This window comes from Chlorocebus sabaeus, chromosome 5 (assembly GCF_047675955.1).
Source record: "Chlorocebus sabaeus isolate Y175 chromosome 5, mChlSab1.0.hap1, whole genome shotgun sequence".
In the NCBI taxonomy this organism is placed as follows: domain Eukaryota; kingdom Metazoa; phylum Chordata; class Mammalia; order Primates; family Cercopithecidae; genus Chlorocebus; species Chlorocebus sabaeus.
The window spans coordinates 30,452,331-30,472,668 of record NC_132908.1 but is presented as its reverse complement, the minus strand read 5'-3'; positions in this window follow the sequence as shown (position 1 = coordinate 30,472,668).

Sequence of the window (20,338 nt, the reverse complement as noted above, 5' to 3'; positions counted from 1 at the left end):
GGATTCCAAATATCACTTTGCCAATTCCACAAGAACAGCCTTAGCGAAAGGCTTCTTGAAGGGAAAGATGTAACTCTGTGAGATGAATGAACAGAACACAGAGCAGTTTCTCAGAAAGCTTCTGTCCAGTTTTGAACGGAAGATATTTCCTTTTTCAACCTAGGCCTCTATGGGCCTCCAAATATCCCTTTGCCAATTCCAGAAGAACAGCCTTAGCGAAAGGCTTGTTGAAGGGAAAGATGTAACTCTGTGAGATGAATGAACAGAACACAGAGCAGTTTCCCAGAAAGCTTCTTTCCAGCCTTAGCTAAAGGCTTCTTGAAGGGAAAGATGTAACTCTGTGAGATGAATTCACAGAACACAGAGCAGTTTCTCAGAAAGCTTCTTTCCAGGTTTGAACGGAAGATATTTCCTTTTTCAGCATAGCCCTCTATGGGCTTCCAAATATCCCTTTGCCAATTCCACAAGAACAGCCTTAGCGAAGGGCTTCTTGAAAGGAAAGATATAACTCTGTGAGATGAATTAACAGAACACAGAGCAGTTTCTCAGAAAGCTTCTTTCCAGTTTTGAACGGAAGATATTTCCTTTTTCACCATAGCCCTCTATGGGCTTCCAAATATCACTTTGCAATTCCACAAGAACAGCCTTAGCGAAAGGCTTCTTGAAGGGAAAGATGTAACTCTGTGAGATGAATTAACAGAACACAGAGCAGTTTCTCAGAAAGCTTCTTTCCAGTTTTGAACGGAAGTTATTTCCTTTTTCACCGTAGCCCTCTAAGGGCTTCCAAATATCCCTTTGCCAATTCCACAAGAACAGCCTTAGCGAAAGGCTTCTTGAAGGGAAAGATGTAACTCTGTGAGATGAATTAACAGAACACAGAGAAGTTTCTCAGAAAGCTTCTTTCCAGTTTTGAACGGAAGATATTTCCTTTTTCACCATAGCCCTCTATGGGCTTCCAAATATCCCTTTGCCAATTCCACAAGAACAGCCTTAGCGAAAGGCTTCTTGAAGGGAAAGATGTAACTCGGTGAGATGAATTAACAGAACACAGAGCAGTTTCTCATAAACCTTCTTTCCAGTTTTGAACGGAAGATATTTCCTTTTTCACCATAGGCCTCTATGGGCTTCCAAATATCCCTTTGCCAATTCCACAAGAACAGCCTTAGCGAAAGGCTTGTTGAAGGGAAAGATGTAACTCTGTGAGATGAATGAACAGAACTCAGAGCAGTTTCTCAGAAAGCTTCTTTCGAGACTTAGCTAAAGGCTTCTTGAAGGGAAAGATGTAACTCTGTGAGATGAATTAACAGAACACAGAGCCGTTTCTCAGAAAGCTTCTTTCCAGTTTTGAACGGAAGATATATCCTTTTTCACCGTAGCCCTCTATGGGCTTCCAAATATCGTTTTGCCAATTCCACAAGAACACCCTTAGCGAAAGGCTTCTTGAAGGGAAAGATGTAACTCTGTGAGATGAGTTAAGAGAACACAGAGCAGTTTCTCAGAAAGCTTCTTTCCAGTTTTGAACGGAAGTTATTTCCTTTTTCACCATAGCCCTCTACGGGATTGAAATATCCCTTTGCCAATTCCACAAGAACAGCCTTAGCGAAAGGCTTCTTGAAGGCTAAGATGTAACTCTGTGAGATGAATTAAGAGAACACAGAGCAGTTTCTCAGAAAGCTTCTTTCCAGTTTTGAACGGAAGATATTTCCTTTTTCACCGTAGCCCTTATGGGCTTCCAAATATCCCTTAGCCAATTCCACAAGAACAGCCTTAGCGAAAGGCTTCTTGAAGGGAAAGATGTAACTCTGTGAGATGAATTAACAGAACACAGAGCAGTTTCTCAGAAAGCTTCTTTCCAGTTTTGAACGGAAGATATTTCCTTTTTCACCATAGCCCTCTATGGGCTTCCAAATATCCCTTTGCCAATTCCACAAAAACCGCCTTAGCGAAAGGCTTCTTGAAGGGAAAGATGTAACTCTGTGAGATGAATTAACACAACACAGAGCAGTTGCTCAGAAAGCTTCTTTCCAGTTTTGAACGGAAGATATTTCCTTTTTCACCATAGCCCTCTATGGGCTTCCAAATATCCCTTTGCCAATTCCACAAGAATAGCCTCAGCGAAAGGCTTTTTGAAGGGAAAGCTGTAACCCTGTGAGATGAATTAACAAAACACAGAGCAGTTTCTCAGAAAGCTTCTTTCCAGTTTTGAACGGAAGATATTTCCTTTTTCACCATGGCCCTCTTTGGGCTTCCAAATATCCCTTTGCCAATTCCACAAGAACAGCCTTAGCGAAAGGCTTCTTGAAGGGAAACATGTAACTCTGTGAGATGAATTAACAGAACACAGAGCAGTTTCTCAGAAAGCTTCTTTCCAGTTTTGAACGGAAGATATTTCCTTTTTCACCATAGCCCTCTATGGGTTTCCAAATATCCCTTTGCCAATTCCACAAGAACATCCTTAGCGAAAGGCTTCTTGAAGGGAAAGGTGTAACTCTGTGAGATGAATGAACAGAACACAGAGCAGTTTCTTAAAAAGCTTCTTTCCAGTTTTGAACGGAGGATATTTCCTTTTTCACTATAGCCCTCTATGGGCTTCCATATATCCCTTTGCCAATTCCACAAGAACAGCCTTAGCGAAAGGCTTCTTGAAGGGAAAGATGTAACTCTGTGAGATGAATTAACACAACACAGAGCAGTTTCTCAGAAAGCTTCTTTCCAGTTTTGAACGGAAGATGTTTCCTTTTTCACCATAGGCGTCTATGGGGTTCCAAATATCCCTTTGCCAATTCCACAAGAACAGCCTTAGCGAAAGGCTTCTTGAAGGGAAAGATGTAACTCTGTGAGATGAATTAACAGAACACAGAGCAGTTTCTCAGAAAGCTTCTTTCCAGTTTTGAACGGAAGATATTTCCTTTTTCACCATCGCCCTCTATGGGCTTCCAAATATCACTTTGCCAATTCCACAAGAACAGCCTTAGCGAAAGGCTTGTTTAAGGGAAAGATGTAACTCTGTGAGATGAATGAACAGAACTCAGAGCAGTTTCTCAGAAAGCTTCTTTCGAGATTTAGCTAAAGGCTTCTTGAAGGGAAAGATGTAACTCTGTGAGATGAATTAACAGAACACAGAGCAGTTTCTCAGAAAGCTTCTTTCCAGTTTTGAACGGAAGATATATCCTTTTTCACCGTAGCCGTCTATGGGCTTCCAAATATCGTTTTGCCAATTCCACAAGAACACCCTTAGCGAAAGGCTTCTTGAAGGGAAAGATGTAACTCTGTGAGATGAGTTAACAGAACACAGAGCAGTTTCTCAGAAAGCTTCTTTCCAGTTTTGAACGGAAGTTATTTCCTTTTTCACCATAGCCCTCTATGGGTTTCCAAATATCACTTTGACAATTCCACAAGAACAGCCTTAGCGAAAAGCTTCTTGAAGGGAAAGATGTAACTCTGTGAGATGAATTAACAGAACACAGAGAAGTCTCTCAGAAAGCTTCTTTCCAGTTTTGAACGGAAGATATTTCCTTTTTCACCATCGCCCTCTATGGGCTTCCAAATATCCCTTTGCCAATACCACAAGAACAGCCCTAACGAAAGGCTTCTTGAAGGGAAAGATGTAACTCTGTGAGATGAATTAACAGAACACAGAGCAGTTTCTCAGAAAGCTTCTTTCCAGTTTTGAACGGAAGATATTTCCTTTTTCACCATAGCCCTCTATGGGCTTCCAAATATCCCTTTGCCAATTCAACAAGAACAGCCTTAGTGAAAGGCTTCTTGAAGGGAAAATGTAACTCGGTGAGATGAATTAACAGAACACAGAGCAGTTTCTCATAAAGCTTCTTTCCAGTTTTGAACGGAAGATATTTCCTTTTTCACCATAGGCCTCTATGGGCTTCCAAATATCCCTATGCCAATTCCACAAGAACAGCCTTAGCAAAAGGCTTCTTCAAGGGAAAGATGTAACTCTGTGAGATGAATTAACAGAACACAGAGCAGTTTCTGAGAATGCTTCTTTCCAGTTTTGAACGGAAGATATTTCCTTTTTCACCATTGCCCTCTATGTGCTTCAAAATATCACTTTGCAAATTCCACAAGAACAGCCTTAGTGAAAGGCTTCTGAAGGGAAAGATGTAACTCTGTGAGATGAATTAACAGAACACAGAGCAGTTTCTCAAAAAGCTCCTTTCCAGTTTTGAACGGAAGATATTTCCTTTTTCACCATAGCCCTCTAAGGGCTTCCAAATATCCCTTTGAAAATTCCACAAGAACAGCCTTAGCGAAAGGCTTCTTGAAGGGAAAGATATAACTCTGTGAGGTGAATGAAGAGAACACAGAGCAGTTTCTCAAAAAGCTTCTTTCCAGTTTTGAACGGAAGATATTTCCTTTTTCCTCAAAGCCCTCTATGGGCTTCCAAATATCACTTTGCCAATTCCACAAGAACAGCCTTAGTGAAAGGCTTCTTGAAGGGAAAGATGTAACTTGGTGAGATGAATTAACAAAACACAGAGCAGTTTCTCAGAAAGCTTGTTTCCACTTTTGAACGGAAGATATTTCCTTTTTCACCATAGCCCTCCATGGGCTTCCAAATATCCCTTTGCCAATTCCACAAGAACAGCCTTAGTGAAAGGCTTCTTGAAGGGTAAGATGAAACTCTGTGAGATGAATTAAGAGAACACAGAGCAGTTTCTCAGAAAGCTTCTTTCCAGTTTTGAACGGAAGATACTTCCTTTTTCACCGTAGCCCTCTATGGGATTCCAAATATCCCTTTGCCAATTCCACAAGAACAGCCTTAGCGAAAGGCTTCTTGAAGGGAAAGATGTAACACTGTGAGATGAATGAACAGAACACAGAGCAGTTTCTTAAAAAGCTTCTTTCCAGTTTTGAACGGAAGATATTTCCTTTTTCACCATAGGCCTCTATGGGCTTCCAAATATCCCTTTGCCAATTCCACAAGAACAGCCTTAGCGAAAGGCTCGTTGAAGGGAAAGATGTAACTCTGTGAGATGAATGAACAGAAAACAGAGCAGTTTCTCAGAAAGCTTCTTTCGAGACTTAGCTAAAGGCTTCTTGAAGGGAAAGATGTAACTCTGTGAGATGAATTAACAGAACACAGAGCAGTTTCTCAGAAAGCTTCTTTCCAGTTTTGAACGGAAGATATTTCCTTTTTCACCATAGCCCTCTATGGGCTTCCAAATATCCCTTTGCCAATACCACAAGAACAGCCTTAACGAAAGGCTTCTTAAAGGGAAAGATGTAACTCTGTGAGATGAATTAACTGAACACAGAGCAGTTTCTCAGAAAGCTTCTTTCCAGTTTTGAACGGAAGATATTTCCTTTTTCACCATAGCCCTCTATGGGCTTCCAAATATCCCTTTGCCAATTCAACAAGAACAGCCTTAACGAAAGGCTTCCTGAAGGGAAAGATGTAACTCGGGGAGATGAATTAACAGAACACAGAGCAGTTTCTCAGAAAGCTTCTTTCCAGTTTTGAACGGAAGATATTTCCTTTTTCACCATAGCCCTCTATGGGCTTCCAAATATCCCTTTGCCAATTCCACAAGAAGAGCCTTAGTGAAAGGCTTCTTGAAGGGAAAGATGTAATTCTGTGAGATGAATTAACAGAACACAGAGCAGTTTCTCTGAAAGCTTCTTTTCAGTTTTGAACGGAAGATGTTTCCTTTTTCACCGTAGTCCTCTATGGGCTTCCAAGTATCCTTTTGCCAATTCCACAAGAACAGCCTTAGCGAAAGGTTTCTTGAAGGGAAAGATGTAACTCTGTGAGATGAATTAACAGAACACAGAGCAGTTTCTCAGAAAGCTTCTTTCCAGTTTTGAACGGAGGATATTTCCTATTTCACCATAGCCCTCTATGGGCTTCCAAATATCACTTTGCCAATTCCACAAGAACAGCCTTAGCGAAAGGCTTCTTGAAGGGAAACATGTAACTCTGCGACATGAATTAACAGAACACAGAGCAGTTTCTCAGAAAACTTCTTTCCAGTTTTGATCGGAAGATATTTCCTTTTTCACCGTAGCCCTCTATGGGCTTCCAAATATCCCTTTGCCAATTCCACAAGAACAGCCTTAGCGAAAGGCTTCTTGAAGGGAAAGATGTAACTCTGTGAGACGAATTAACAGAACACAGAGCAGTTTCTCAGAAAGCTTCTTTCCAGTTTTGAACGGAAGATATTTCCTTTTTCACCGTAGCCCTCTATGGGCTTCCAAATATCATTTTGCCAATTCCACAAGAACAGCCTTAGCTAAAGGCTTGTTGAAGGGAAAGATGTAACTCTGTGAGATGAATGAACAGAACACAGAACAGTTTCTCAAAAAGCTTCTTTCCAGTTTTGAACGGAAGATATTTCCTTTTTCTCCATAGCCCTCTATGGGCTTCCAAATATCACTTTGCCAATTCCACAAGAACAGCCTTAGCGAAATGCTTCTTGAAGGGAAAGATGTAACACTGTGGGATGAATTAACATAACACAGAGCAGTTTCTCAGAAAGCTTCTTTCCAGTTTTGAACGGAAGATATTTCCTTTTTCACCATAGCCCTCTATGGGTTTCCAGATATCACTTTGCCAATTCCACAAGAACAGCCTTAGAGAAAGGCTTCTTGAAGGGAAAGATGTAACTCTGTGAGATGAATTAACAGAACACAGAGCAGTTTCTCAGAAAGCTTCTTTCCAGTTTTGAACGGAAGATATTTCCTTTTTCACCATAGCCCTCTATGGGCTTCCAAATATCCCTTTGCCAATTCCACAAGAACAGCCTTAGCGAAAGACTCCTTGAAGGGAAAGATGTAACTCTGTGAGATGAATTAACAGAACACAGAGCAGTTTCCCAGAAAGCTTCTTTCCACTTTTCAACTGAAGATATTTCCTTTTTCACCATAGCCCTCTATGGGCTTCCAAATATCCCTTTGGCAATTCCACAAGAACAGCCTTAGCGAAAGGCTTCTTGAAGGGAAAGATATAACTCTGTCAGGTGAATGAAGAAAATACAGAGCAGTTTCTCAAAAAGCTTCCTTCCAGTTTTGAACGAAAGATAATTCCTTTTTCCTAAAAGCCCTCTATGGGCTTCCAAATATCACTTTGCCAATTCCACAAGAACAGTCTTAGCGAAAGGCTTCTTGAAGGGAAAGATGTAAGTTGGTGAGATGAATGAAGAGAACACAGAGCAGTTTCTCAGAAAGCTTGTTTCCACTTTTGAACGGAAGATATTTCCTTTTTCACCATAGCCCTCCATGGGCTTCCAAATATCCCTTTGCCAATTCCACAAGAACAGCCTTAGTGAAAGGCTTCTTGAAGGGTAAGATGTAACTCTGTGAGATGAATTAAGAGAACACAGAGCAGTTTCTCAGAAAGCTTCTTTCCAGTTTTGAACGGAAGATACTTCCTTTTTCACCGTAGCCCTCAATGGGCTTCCAAATATCCCTTTGCCAATTCCACAAGAACAGCCGTAGCGAAAGGCTTCTTGAAGGGAAAGATGTAACTCTGTGAGATGAATTAACAGAACACAGAGCAGTTTCTCAGAAAGCTTCTTTCCAGTTTTGAACGGAAGATATTTCCTTTTTCACCATAGCCCTCTATGGGCTTCCATATATCCCTTTGCCATTTCCACAAGAACAGCCTTAGCGAAAGGCTTCTTGAAGGGAAAGATGTAACTCGGTGAGATGAATTAACAGAACACAGAGCAGTTTCTCAGAAAGCTTCTTTCCAGTTTTGAACGGAAGATATTTCCTTTTTCACCATAGCCCTCTATGGGCTTCCAAATATCCCTTTGCCAATTCCACAAGAACAGCCTTAGCGAAAGGCTTCTTGAAGGGAAAGATGTAACACTGTGAGATGAATGAACAGAACACAGAGCAGTTTCTCAGAAAGCTTCTGTCCAGGTTTGAACGGAAGATATTTCCTTTTTCACCATAGGCCTCTATGGGCTTCCAAATATCCCTTTGCCAATTCCACAAGAACAGCCTTAGCGAAAGGCTTGTTGAAGGGAAAGATGTAACGCTGTGAGATGAATGAACAGAACACAGAGCAGTTTCTCAGAAAGCTTCTTTCCAGTCTTAGCTAAAAGCTTCTTGAAGGGAAAGATGTAACTCTGTGAGATGAATTAACAGAACACAGAGCAGTTTCTCAGAAAGCTTCTTTCCAGTTTTGAACGGAGGATATTTCCTATTTCACCATAGCCCTCTATGGGCTTCCAAATATCACTTGGCCAATTCCACAAGAACAGCCTTAGCGAAAGGCTTCTTGAAGGGAAACATGTAACTCTGCGACACGAATTAACAGAACACAGAGCAGTTTCTCAGAAAGCTTCTTTCCAGTTTTGAACGGAAGATATTTCCTTTTTCACCGTAGCCCTCTATGGGCTTCCAAATATCCCTTTGCCAATTCCACAAGAACAGCCTTAGCGAAAGGCTTCTTGAAGGGAAAGATGTGACTCTGTGAGATGAATTAACAGAACACAGAGCATTTTCTCAAAAAGCTTCTTTCCAGTTTTGAACGGAAGATATTTCCTTTTTCACCATAGCCCTCTGTGGGCTTCCAAATATCACTTTGCCAATTCCACAAGAACAGCCTTAGCGAAAGACTTCTTGAAGGGAAAGATGTAACTCTGTGAGATGAATTAACAGAACACAGAGCAGTTTCCCAGAAAGCTTCTTTCCACTTTTCAACGGAAGATATTTCCTTTTTCACCATAGCCCTCTATGGGCTTCCAAATATCCCTTTGCCAATTCCGCAAGAACAGCCTTAGCGAAAGGCTTCTTGAAGGGAAAGATGTAACTCGGTGAGATGAATTAACAGAACACAGAGCAGTTTCTCATAAAGCTTCTTTCCAGTTTTGAACGGAAGATATTTCCTTTTTCACCATAGCCCTGTATGGGCTTCCAAATATCCCTTTGCCATTTCCACAAGAATAGCCTTAGCGAAGGGCTTTTTGAAGGGAAAGATAAAACTCGGTGACATGAATTAACAGAACACAGAGCAGTTTCTCAGAAAGCTTCTTTCCAGTTTTGAACGGAAGATATTTCCTTTTTCACCATAGCCCTCCATGGGCTTCCAAATATCCCTATGCCAATTCCACAAGAACAGCCTTAGCAAAAGGCTTCTTCAAGGGAAAGATGTAACTCTGTGAGATGAATTAACAGAACACAGAGCAGTTTCTGAGAAAGCTTCTTTCCAGTTTTGAACGGAAGATATTTCCTTTTTCACCATTGCCCTCTATGTGCTTCCAAATATCACTTTGCCAATTCCACAAGAACAGCCTTAGTGAAAGGCTTCTGAAGGGAAAGATGTAACTCTGTGAGATGAATTAACAGAACACAGAGCAGTTTCTCAAAAAGCTTCTTTCCAGTTTTGAACGGAAGATATTTCCTTTTTCACCATAGCCCTCTATGGGCTTCCAAATATCCCTTTGAAAATTCCACAAGAACAGCCTTAGCGAAAGGCTTCTTGAAGGGAAAGATATAACTCTGTGAGGTGAATGAAGAGAACACAGAGCAGTTTCTCAAAAAGCTTCTTTCCAGTTTTGAACGGAAGATATTTCCTTTTTCCTCAAAGCCCTCTATGGGCTTCCAAATATCACTTTGCCAATTCCACAAGAACAGCCTTAGTGAAAGGCTTCTTGAAGGGAAAGATATAACTTGGTGAGATGAATTAACAAAACACAGAGCAGTTTCTCAGAAAGCTTGTTTCCACTTTTGAACGGAAGATATTTCCTTTTTCACCATAGCCCTCCATGGGCTTCCAAATATCCCTTTGCCAATTCCACAAGAACAGCCTTAGTGAAAGGCTTCTTGAAGGGTAAGATGTAAGTCTGTGAGATGAATTAAGAGAACACAGAGCAGTTTCTCAGAAAGCTTCTTTCCAGTTTTGAACGGAAGATACTTCCTTTTTCACCGTAGCCCTCTATGGGCTTCCAAATATCCCTTTGCCAATTCCACAAGAACAGCCTTAGCGAAAGGCTTCTTGAAGGGAAAGATGTAACACTGTGAGATGAATGAACAGAACACAGAGCAGTTTCTCAGAAAGCTTCTGTCCAGTTTTGAACGGAAGATATTTCCTTTTTCACCATAGGCCTCTATGGGCTTCCAAATATCCCTTTGCCAATTCCACAAGAACAGCCTTAGCGAAAGGCTTGTTGAAGGGAAAGATGTAACTCTGTGAGATGAATGAACAGAAAACAGAGCAGTTTCTCAGAAAGCTTCTTTCGAGACTTAGCTAAAGGCTTCTTGAAGGGAAAGATGTAACTCTGTGAGATGAATTAACAGAACACAGAGCAGTTTCTCAGAAAGCTTCTTTTCAGTTTTGAACGGAAGATATTTCCTTTTTCACCGTAGCCCTCTATGGGCTTCCAAATATCATTTTGCCAATTCCACAAGAACAGCCTTAGCTAAAGGCTTGTTGAAGGGAAAGATGTAACTCTGTGAGATGAATGAACAGAACACAGAACAGTTTCTCAAAAAGCTTCTTTCCAGTTTTGAACGGAAGATATTTCCTTTTTCTCCATAGCCCTCTATGGGCTTCCAAATATCACTTTGCCAATTCCACAAGAACAGCCTTAGCGAAATGCTTCTTGAAGGGAAAGATGTAACACTGTGGGATGAATTAACAGAACACAGAGCAGTTTCTCAGAAAGCTTCTTTCCAGTTTTGAACGGAAGATATTTCCTTTTTCACCATAGCCCTCTATGGGTTTCCAGATATCACTTTGCCAATTCCACAAGAACAGCCTTAGAGAAAGGCTTCTTGAAGGGAAAGATGTAACTCTGTGAGATGAATTAACAGAACACAGAGCAGTTTCTCAGAAAGCTTCTTTACAGTTTTGAACGGAAGATATTTCCTTTTTCACCATAGCCCTCTATGGGCTTCCAAATATCCCTTTGCCAATTCCACAAGAACAGCCTTAGCGAAAGACTCCTTGAAGGGAAAGATGTAACTCTGTGAGATGAATTAACAGAACACAGAGCAGTTTCCCAGAAAGCTTCTTTCCACTTTTCAACGGAAGATATTTCCTTTTTCACCATAGCCCTCTATGGGCTTCCAAATATCCCTTTGGCAATTCCACAAGAACAGCCTTAGCGAAAGGCTTCTTGAAGGGAAAGATATAACTCTGTCAGGTGAATGAAGAAAATACAGAGCAGTTTCTCAAAAAGCTTCCTTCCAGTTTTGAACGAAAGATAATTCCTTTTTCCTAAAAGCCCTCTATGGGCTTCCAAATATCACTTTGCCAATTCCACAAGAACAGTCTTAGCGAAAGGCTTCTTGAAGGGAAAGATGTAAGTTGGTGATATGAATGAAGAGAACACAGAGCCGTTTCTCAGAAAGCTTCTCTCCACTTTTGAACGGAAGATATTTCCTTTTTCACCATAGCCCTCCATGGGCTTCCAAATATCCCTTTGCCAATTCCACAAGAACAGCCTTAGTGGAAGGCTTCTTGAAGGGTAAGATGTAACTCTGTGAGATGAATTAAGAGAACACAGAGCAGATTCTCAGAAAGCTTCTTTCCAGTTTTGAACGGAAGATACTTCCTTTTTCACCGTAGCCCTCAATGGGCTTCCAAATATCCCTTTGCGAATTCCACAAGAACAGCCGTAGCGAAAGGCTTCTTGAAGGGAAAGATGTAACTCTGTGAGATGAATTAACAGAACACAGAGCAGTTTCTCAGAAAGCTTCTTTCCAGTTTTGAACGGAAGATATTTCCTTTTTCACCATAGCCCTCTATGGGCTTCCATATATCCCTTTGCCATTTCCACAAGAACAGCCTTAGCGAAAGGCTTCTTGAAGGGAAAGATGTAACTCGGTGAGATGAATTAACAGAACACAGAGCAGTTTCTCAGAAAGCTTCTTTCCAGTTTTGAACGGAAGATATTTCCTTTTTCACCATAGCCCTCTATGGGCTTCCAAATATCCCTTTGCCAATTCCACAAGAACAGCCTTAGCGAAAGGCTTCTTGAAGGGAAAGATGTAACACTGTGAGATGAATGAACAGAACACAGAGCAGTTTCTCAGAAAGCTTCTGTCCAGGTTTGAACGGAAGATATTTCCTTTTTCACCATAGGCCTCTATGGGCTTCCAAATATCCCTTTGCCAATTCCACAAGAACAGCCTTAGCGAAAGGCTTGTTGAAGGGAAAGATGTAACTCTGTGAGATGAATGAACAGAACACAGAGCAGTTTCTCAGAAAGCTTCTTTCCAGTCTTAGCTAAAAGCTTCTTGAAGGGAAAGATGTAACTCTGTGAGATGAATTAACAGAACACAGAGCAGTTTCTCAGAAAGCTTCTTTCCAGTTTTGAACGGAGGATATTTCCTATTTCACCATAGCCCTCTATGGGCTTCCAAATATCACTTGGCCAATTCCACAAGAACAGCCTTAGCGAAAGGCTTCTTGAAGGGAAACATGTAACTCTGCGACACGAATTAACAGAACACAGAGCAGTTTCTCAGAAAGCTTCTTTCCAGTTTTGAACGGAAGATATTTCCTTTTTCACCGTAGCCCTCTATGGGCTTCCAAATATCCCTTTGCCAATTCCACAAGAACAGCCTTAGCGAAAGGCTTCTTGAAGGGAAAGATGTGACTCTGTGAGATGAATTAACAGAACACAGAGCATTTTCTCAAAAAGCTTCTTTCCAGTTTTGAACGGAAGATATTTCCTTTTTCACCATAGCCCTCTGTGGGCTTCCAAATATCACTTTGCCAATTCCACAAGAACAGCCTTAGCGAAAGGCTTCTTGAAGGGAAAGATGTAACTCTGTGAGATGAATTAACAGAACACAGAGCAGTTTCCCAGAAAGCTTCTTTCCACTTTTCAACGGAAGATATTTCCTTTTTCACCATAGCCCTCTATGGGCTTCCAAATATCCCTTTGCCAATTCCGCAAGAACAGCCTTAGCGAAAGGCTTCTTGAAGGGAAAGATGTAACTCGGTGAGATGAATTAACAGAACACAGAGCAGTTTCTCATAAAGCTTCTTTCCAGTTTTGAACGGAAGATATTTCCTTTTTCACCATAGCCCTGTATGGGCTTCCAAATATCCCTTTGCCATTTCAACAAGAATAGCCTTAGCGAAGGGCTTTTTGAAGGGAAAGATAAAACTCGGTGACATGAATTAACAGAACACAGAGCAGTTTCTCAGAAAGCTTCTTTCCAGTTTTGAACGGAAGATATTTCCTTTTTCACCATAGCCCTCCATGGGCTTCCAAATATCCCTATGCCAATTCCACAAGAACAGCCTTAGCAAAAGGCTTCTTCAAGGGAAAGATGTAACTCTGTGAGATGAATGAACAGAACACAGAGCAGTTTCTCAGAAAGCTTCTGTCCAGTTTTGAACGGAAGATATTTCCTTTTTCACCATAGGCCTCTATGGGCTTCCAAATATCCCTTTGCCAATTCCACAAGAACAGCCTTAGCGAAAGGCTTGTTGAAGGGAAAGATGTAACTCGGTGAGATGAATTAACAGAACACAGAGCAGTTTCTCAGAAAGCTTCTTTCCAGTTTTGAACGGAAGATATTTCCTTTTTCACCATAGCCCTCTATGGCCTTCCAAATATCCCTTTGCCAATTCCACAAGAACAGCCTTAGTGAAAGGCTTCTTGAAGGGAAAGATGTAATTCTGTGAGATGAATTAACAGAACACAGAGCAGTTTCTCAGAAAGCTTCTTTCCAGTTTTGAACGGAAGATGTTTCCTTTTTCACCGTAGTCCTCTATGGGCTTCCAAGTATCCTTTTGCCAATTCCACAAGAACAGCCTTAGCGAAAGGTTTCTTGAAGGGAAAGATGTAACTCTGTGAGATGAATTAACAGAACACAGAGCAGTTTCTCAGAAAGCTTCTTTCCAGTTTTGAACGGAGGATATTTCCTATTTCACCATAGCCCTCTATGGGCTTCCAAATATCACTTGGCCAATTCCACAAGAACAGCCTTAGCGAAAGGCTTCTTGATGGGAAACATGTAACTCTGCGACATGAATTAACAGAACACAGAGCAGTTTCTCAGAAAGCTTCTTTCCAGTTTTGAACGGAAGATATTTCCTTTTTCACCGTAGCCCTCTTTGGGCTTCCAAATATCCCTTTGCCAATTCCGCAAGAACAGCCTTAGCGAAAGGCTTCTTGAAGGTAAAGATGTAACTCTGTGAGATGAATTAACAGAACACAGAGCAGTTTCTCAGAAAGCTTCTTTCCAGTTTTGAACGGAAGATATTTCCTTTTTCACCGTAGCCCTCTATGGGCTTCCAAATATCCCTTTGCCAATTCCACAAGAACAGCCTAAGCGAAAGGTTTCTTGAAGGGAAAGATGTAACTCTGTGAGATTAATTAACAGAACACAGAGCAGTTTCTCATAAAGCTTCTTTCCAGTTTTGAACGGAAGATATTTCCTTTTTCACCATAGGCGTCTATGGGCTTCCAAATATCCCTTTGCCAATTCCTCAAGAACAGCCTTAGCAAAAGGCTTCTTGAAGGAAAGATGTAACACTGTGAGATGAATTAACAGAACACAGAGCAGTTTCTCAGAAAGCTTCTTTCCAGTTTTGAACGGAAGATATTTCCTTTTTCACCATCGCCCTCTATGGGCTTCCAAATATCACTTTGCCAATTCCACAAGAACAGCCTCAGTGAAAGGCTTCTTGAAGGGAAAGATGTAACTCTGTGAGATGAATTAACAGAACACAGAGCAGTTTCTCAAAAAGCTTCTTTCCAGTTTTGAACGGAAGATATTTCCTTTTTCACCATAGCCCTCTATGGGCTTCCAAATATCCCTTTGCCAATTCCACAAGAACAGCCTTAGCGAAAGGCTTCTTGAAGGGAAAGATATAATTCTGTGAGGTGAATGAAGAGAACACATAGCAGTTTCTCAAAAAGCTTCTTTCCAGTTTTGACCGGAAGATATTTCCTTTTTCCTCAAAGCCCTCTATGGGCTTCCAAATATCACTTTGCCAATTACACAAGAACAGCCTTAGCGAAACGCTTCTTGAAGGGAAAGATGTAACTCTGTGAGATGAATTAACAGAACACAGAGCAGTTTCTCAGAAAGCTTCTTTCCACTTATGAACGGCAGATATTTATTTTTTCACCATAGCCCTCTTTGGGCTTCCAAATATCCCTTTGCCAAATCCACAAGAACAGCCTTAGCGACAGGCTTCTTGAAGGGTAAGATGTAACTCTGTGAGATGAATTAACAGAACACTGAGCAGTTTCTCAGAAAGCCTCTTTCCAGTTTTGAACGGAAGATATTTCCTTTTTCAACATAGCCCTCTATGGGCTTCCAAATATCCCTTTGCCAATTCCACAAGAACAGCCTTAGCGAAAGGCTTCTTGAAGGGAAAGGTGTAACTCTGTGAGATGAATGAACAGAACACAGAGCAGTTTCTTAAAAAGCTTCTTTCCAGTTTTGAACGGAGGATATTTCCTTTTTCACCATAGCCCTCTATGGGCTTCCAAATATCACTTTGCAATTACACAAGAACAGCCTTAGCGAAAGGCTTCTTGAAGGGAAAGATGTAACTCTGTGAAATGAATTAACACAACACAGAGCAGTTTCTCAGAAAGCTTCTTTCCAGTTTTGAACGGAAGATATTTCCTTTTTCACCGTAGCCCTCTATGGGCTTCCAAATATCCCTTTGCCAATTCCACAAGAACAGCCTTAGCGAAAGGCTTCTTGAGGTTAAAGATATAACTCTGTGAGGTGAATGAAGAGAACACAGAGCAGTTTCTCAAAAAGCTTCTTTCCAGTTTTGAACGGAAGATATTTCCTTTTTCCTCAAAGCCCTCTATGGGCTTGTATATATCACTTTGCCAATTCCACAAGAACAGCCTTAGCGAAAGGCTTCTTGAAGGGAAAGATGTAACTCGGTGAGATGAATTAACAGAACACAGAGCAGTTTCTCAGAAAGCTTCTTTCCACTTTTGAACGGAAGATATTTCCTTTTTCACCATAGCCCTCCATGGGCTTCCAAATATCCCTTTACCAATTCCACAAGAACAGCCTTAGCGAAAGGCTTCTTGAAGGGTAAGATGTAACTCTGTGAGATGAATTAACAGAACACAGAGCAGTTTCTCAGAAAGCTTCTTTCCAGTTTTGAACGGAAGTTATTTCCTTTTTCACCATAGCCCTCTATGGGCTTCTAAATATCACTTTGACAATTCCACAAGAACAGCCTTAGCGAAAAGCTTCTTGAAGGGAAAGATGTAACTCCGTGAGATGAATTAACAGAACACAGAGCAGTCTCTCAGAAAGCTTCTTTCCAGTTTTGAACGGAAGATATTTCCTTTTTCACCATAGCCCTCTATGGGCTTCCAAATATCCCATTGCCAATTCCACAAGAACAGCCTTAGCGAAAGGCTTCTTGAAGGGAAAGATGTAACTCTGTGAGATGAATTAACAGAACACAGATCAGTTTCTCAGAAAGCTTCTTTCCAGTTTTGAACGGAAGATATTTCCTTTTTCCTCAAAGCCCTCTATGGGCTTCTATATATCACTTTGCCAATTCCACAAGAACAGCCTTAGCCGAAAGGCTTCTTGAAGGTAAAGATGTAACTCGGTGAGATGAATTAACAGAACACAGAGCAGTTTCTCAGAAAGCTTCTTTCCACTTTTGAACGGAAGATATTTCCTTTTTCACCATAGCCCTCCATGGGCTTCCAAATATCCCTTTACCAATTCCACAAGAACAGCCTAGGCGAAAGGCTTCTTGAATTGTAAGATGTAACTCTGTGAGATGAATTAAGAGAACACAGAGCAGTTTCTCAGAAAGCTTCTTTCCAGTTTTGAACGGAAGATATTTCCTTTTTCACCATAGCCCTCTATGGGCTTCCAAATATCCCTTTGCCAATTCCACAAGAACAGCCTTAGCGAAAGGCTTCTTGAAGGGAAAGATGTAACTCTGTGAGATGAATTAACAGAACACAGAGCAGTTTCTCAGAAAGCTTCATTCCAGTTTTGAACGGAAGATATTTCCTTTTCCACCCTAGTCCTCTATGGGCTTCCAAGTTTCCCTTTGCCAATTCCACAAGAACAGCCTTAGCGAAAGGTCTCTTGAAGGGAAAGATGTAACTCTGTTAGATGAATTAACAGAACACAGAGCAGTTTCTCAGAAAGCTACTTTCCAGTTTTGAACGGAGGATATTTCCTATTTCACCATAGCCCTCTATGGGCTTCCAAATATCACTTGGCCAATTCCACAAGAACAGCCTCAGTGAAAGGCTTCTTGAAGGGAAAGATGTAACTCTGTGAGATGAATTAACAGAACACAGAGCAGTTTCTCAGAAAGCTTCTTTCCAGTTTTGAACGGAAGATATTTCCTTTTTCACCATAGCCCTCTATGGGCTTCCAAATATCCCTTTGCCAATTCCACAAGAACAGCCTTAGCGAAAGGCTTCTTGAAGGGAAAGATATAATTCTGTGAGGTGAATGAAGAGAACACAGAGCAGTTTCTCAAAAAGCTTCTTTCCAGTTTCGACCGGAAGATATTTCCTTTTTCCTCAAAGCCCTCTAAGGGCTTCCAAATATCACTTTGCCAATTACACAAGAACATCCTTAGCGAAACGCTTCTTGAAGGGAAAGATGTAACTCTGTGAGATGAATTAACAGAACACAGAGCAGTTTCTCAGAAAGCTTCTTTCCACTTATGAACGGCAGATATTTTTTTTTCACCATAGCCCTCTTTGGGCTTCCAAATATCCCTTTGCCAAATCCACAAGAACAGCCTTAGCCAAAGGCTTCTTGACGGGAAAGATGTAACTCTGTGAGATGAATTAACAGAACACAGAGCAGTTTCTCAGAAAGCTTCTTTCCACTTATGAACGGCAGATATTTTTTTTTCACCTTAGGCCTCTATGGGCTTCCAAATATCCCTTTGCCAATTCCCCAAGAACAGCCTTAGCCAAAGGCTTCTTGACGGGAAAGATGTAACTCTGTGAGATGAATTAACAGAACACAGAGCAGTTTCTCAGAAAGCTTCTTTCCAGTTTTGAACGGAAGATATTTCCTTTTTCACCGTAGCCCTCTATGGGCTTCCAAATATCCCTTTGCCAATTCCACAAGAACAGCCTTAGCGAAAGGCTTCTTGAGGTTAAAGATATAACTCTGTGAGGTGAATGAAGAGAACACAGAGCAGTTTCTCAAAAAGCTTCTTTCCAGTTTTGAACGGAAGATATTTCCTTTTTCCTCAAAGCCCTCTATGGGCTTCTATATATCACTTTGCCAATTCCACAAGAACAACCTTAGCGAAAGGCTTCTTGAAGGGAAAGATGTAACTCGGTGAGATGAATTAACAGAACACAGAGCAGTTTCTCAGAAAGCTTCTTTCCACTTTTGAACGGAAGATATTTCCTTTTTCACCATAGCCCTCCATGGGCTTCCAAATATCCCTTTACCAATTCCACAAGAACAGCCTTAGCGAAAGGCTTCTTGAAGGGTAAGATGTAACTCTGTGAGATGAATTAACAGAACACAGAGCAGTTTCTCAGAAAGCTTCTTTCCAGTTTTGAACGGAAGTTATTTCCTTTTTCACCATAGCCCTCTATGGGCTTCCAAATATCACTTTGCCAATTCCACAAGAACAGCCTTAGCGAAAAGCTTCTTGAAGGGAAAGATGTAACTCTGTGAGATGAATTAACAGAACACAGAGCAGTCTCTCAGAAAGCTTCTTTCCAGTTTTGAACGGAAGATATTTCCTTTTTCACCATAGTCCTCTATGGGCTTCCAAATATCCCTTTGCCAATACCACAAGAACAGTAACGAAAGGCTTCTTGAAGGGAAAGATGTAACTCTGTGAGATGAATTAACAGAACACAGAGCAGTTTCTCAGAAAGCTTCTTTCCAGTTTTGAACGGAAGATATTTCCTTTTTCACCATAGCCCTCCATGGGCTTCCAAATATCCCTTTGCCAATTCCACAAGAACAGCCTTAGTGAAAGGCTTCTTGAAGGGTAAGATGTAAGTCTGTGAGATGAATTAAGAGAACACAGAGCAGTTTCTCAGAAAGCTTCTTTCCAGTTTTGAACGGAAGATACTTCCTTTTTCACCGTAGCCCTCTATGGGCTTCCAAATATCCCTTTGCCAATTCCACAAGAACAGCCTTAGCGAAAGGCTTCTTGAAGGGAAAGATGTAACACTGTGAGATGAATGAACAGAACACAGAGCAGTTTCTCAGAAAGCTTCTGTCCAGTTTTGAACGGAAGATATTTCCTTTTTCACCATAGGCCTCTATGGGCTTCCAAATATCCCTTTGCCAATTCCACAAGAACAGCCTTAGCGAAAGGCTTGTTGAAGGGAAAGATGTAACTCTGTGAGATGAATGAACAGAACACAGAGCAGTTTCTCAGAAAGCTTCTTTCGAGACTTAGCTAAAGGCTTCTTGAAGGGAAAGATGTAACTCTGTGAGATGAATTAACAGAACACAGAGCAGTTTCTCAGAAAGCTTCTTTCCAGTTTTGAACGGAAGATATTTCCTTTTTCACCATAGCCCTCTATGGGTTTCCAGATATCACTTTGCCAATTCCACAAGAACAGCCTTAGAGAAAGGCTTCTTGAAGGGAAAGATGTAACTCTGTGAGATGAATTAACAGAACACAGAGCAGTTTCTCAGAAAGCTTCTTTACAGTTTTGAACGGAAGATATTTCCTTTTTCACCATAGCCCTCTATGGGCTTCCAAATATCCCTTTGCCAATTCCACAAGAACAGCCTTAGCGAAAGACTCCTTGAAGGGAAAGATGTAACTCTGTGAGATGAATTAACAGAACACAGAGCAGTTTCCCAGAAAGCTTCTTTCCACTTTTCAACGGAAGATATTTCCTTTTTCACCATAGCCCTCTATGGGCTTCCAAATATCCCTTTGGCAATTCCACAAGAACAGCCTTAGCGAAAGGCTTCTTGAAGGGAAAGATATAACTCTGTCAGGTGAATGAAGAAAATACAGAGCAGTTTCTCAAAAAGCTTCCTTCCAGTTTTGAACGAAAGATAATTCCTTTTTCCTAAAAGCCCTCTATGGGCTTCCAAATATCACTTTGCCAATTCCACAAGAACAGTCTTAGCGAAAGGCTTCTTGAAGGGAAAGATGTAAGTTGGTGATATGAATGAAGAGAACACAGAGCAGTTTCTCAGAAAGCTTCTTTCCACTTTTGAACGGAAGATATTTCCTTTTTCACCATAGCCCTCCATGGGCTTCCAAATATCCCTTTGCCAATTCCACAAGAACAGCCTTAGTGGAAGGCTTCTTGAAGGGTAAGATGTAACTCTGTGAGATGAATTAAGAGAACACAGAGCAGATTCTCAGAAAGCTTCTTTCCAGTTTTGAACGGAAGATACTTCCTTTTTCACCGTAGCCCTCAATGGGCTTCCAAATATC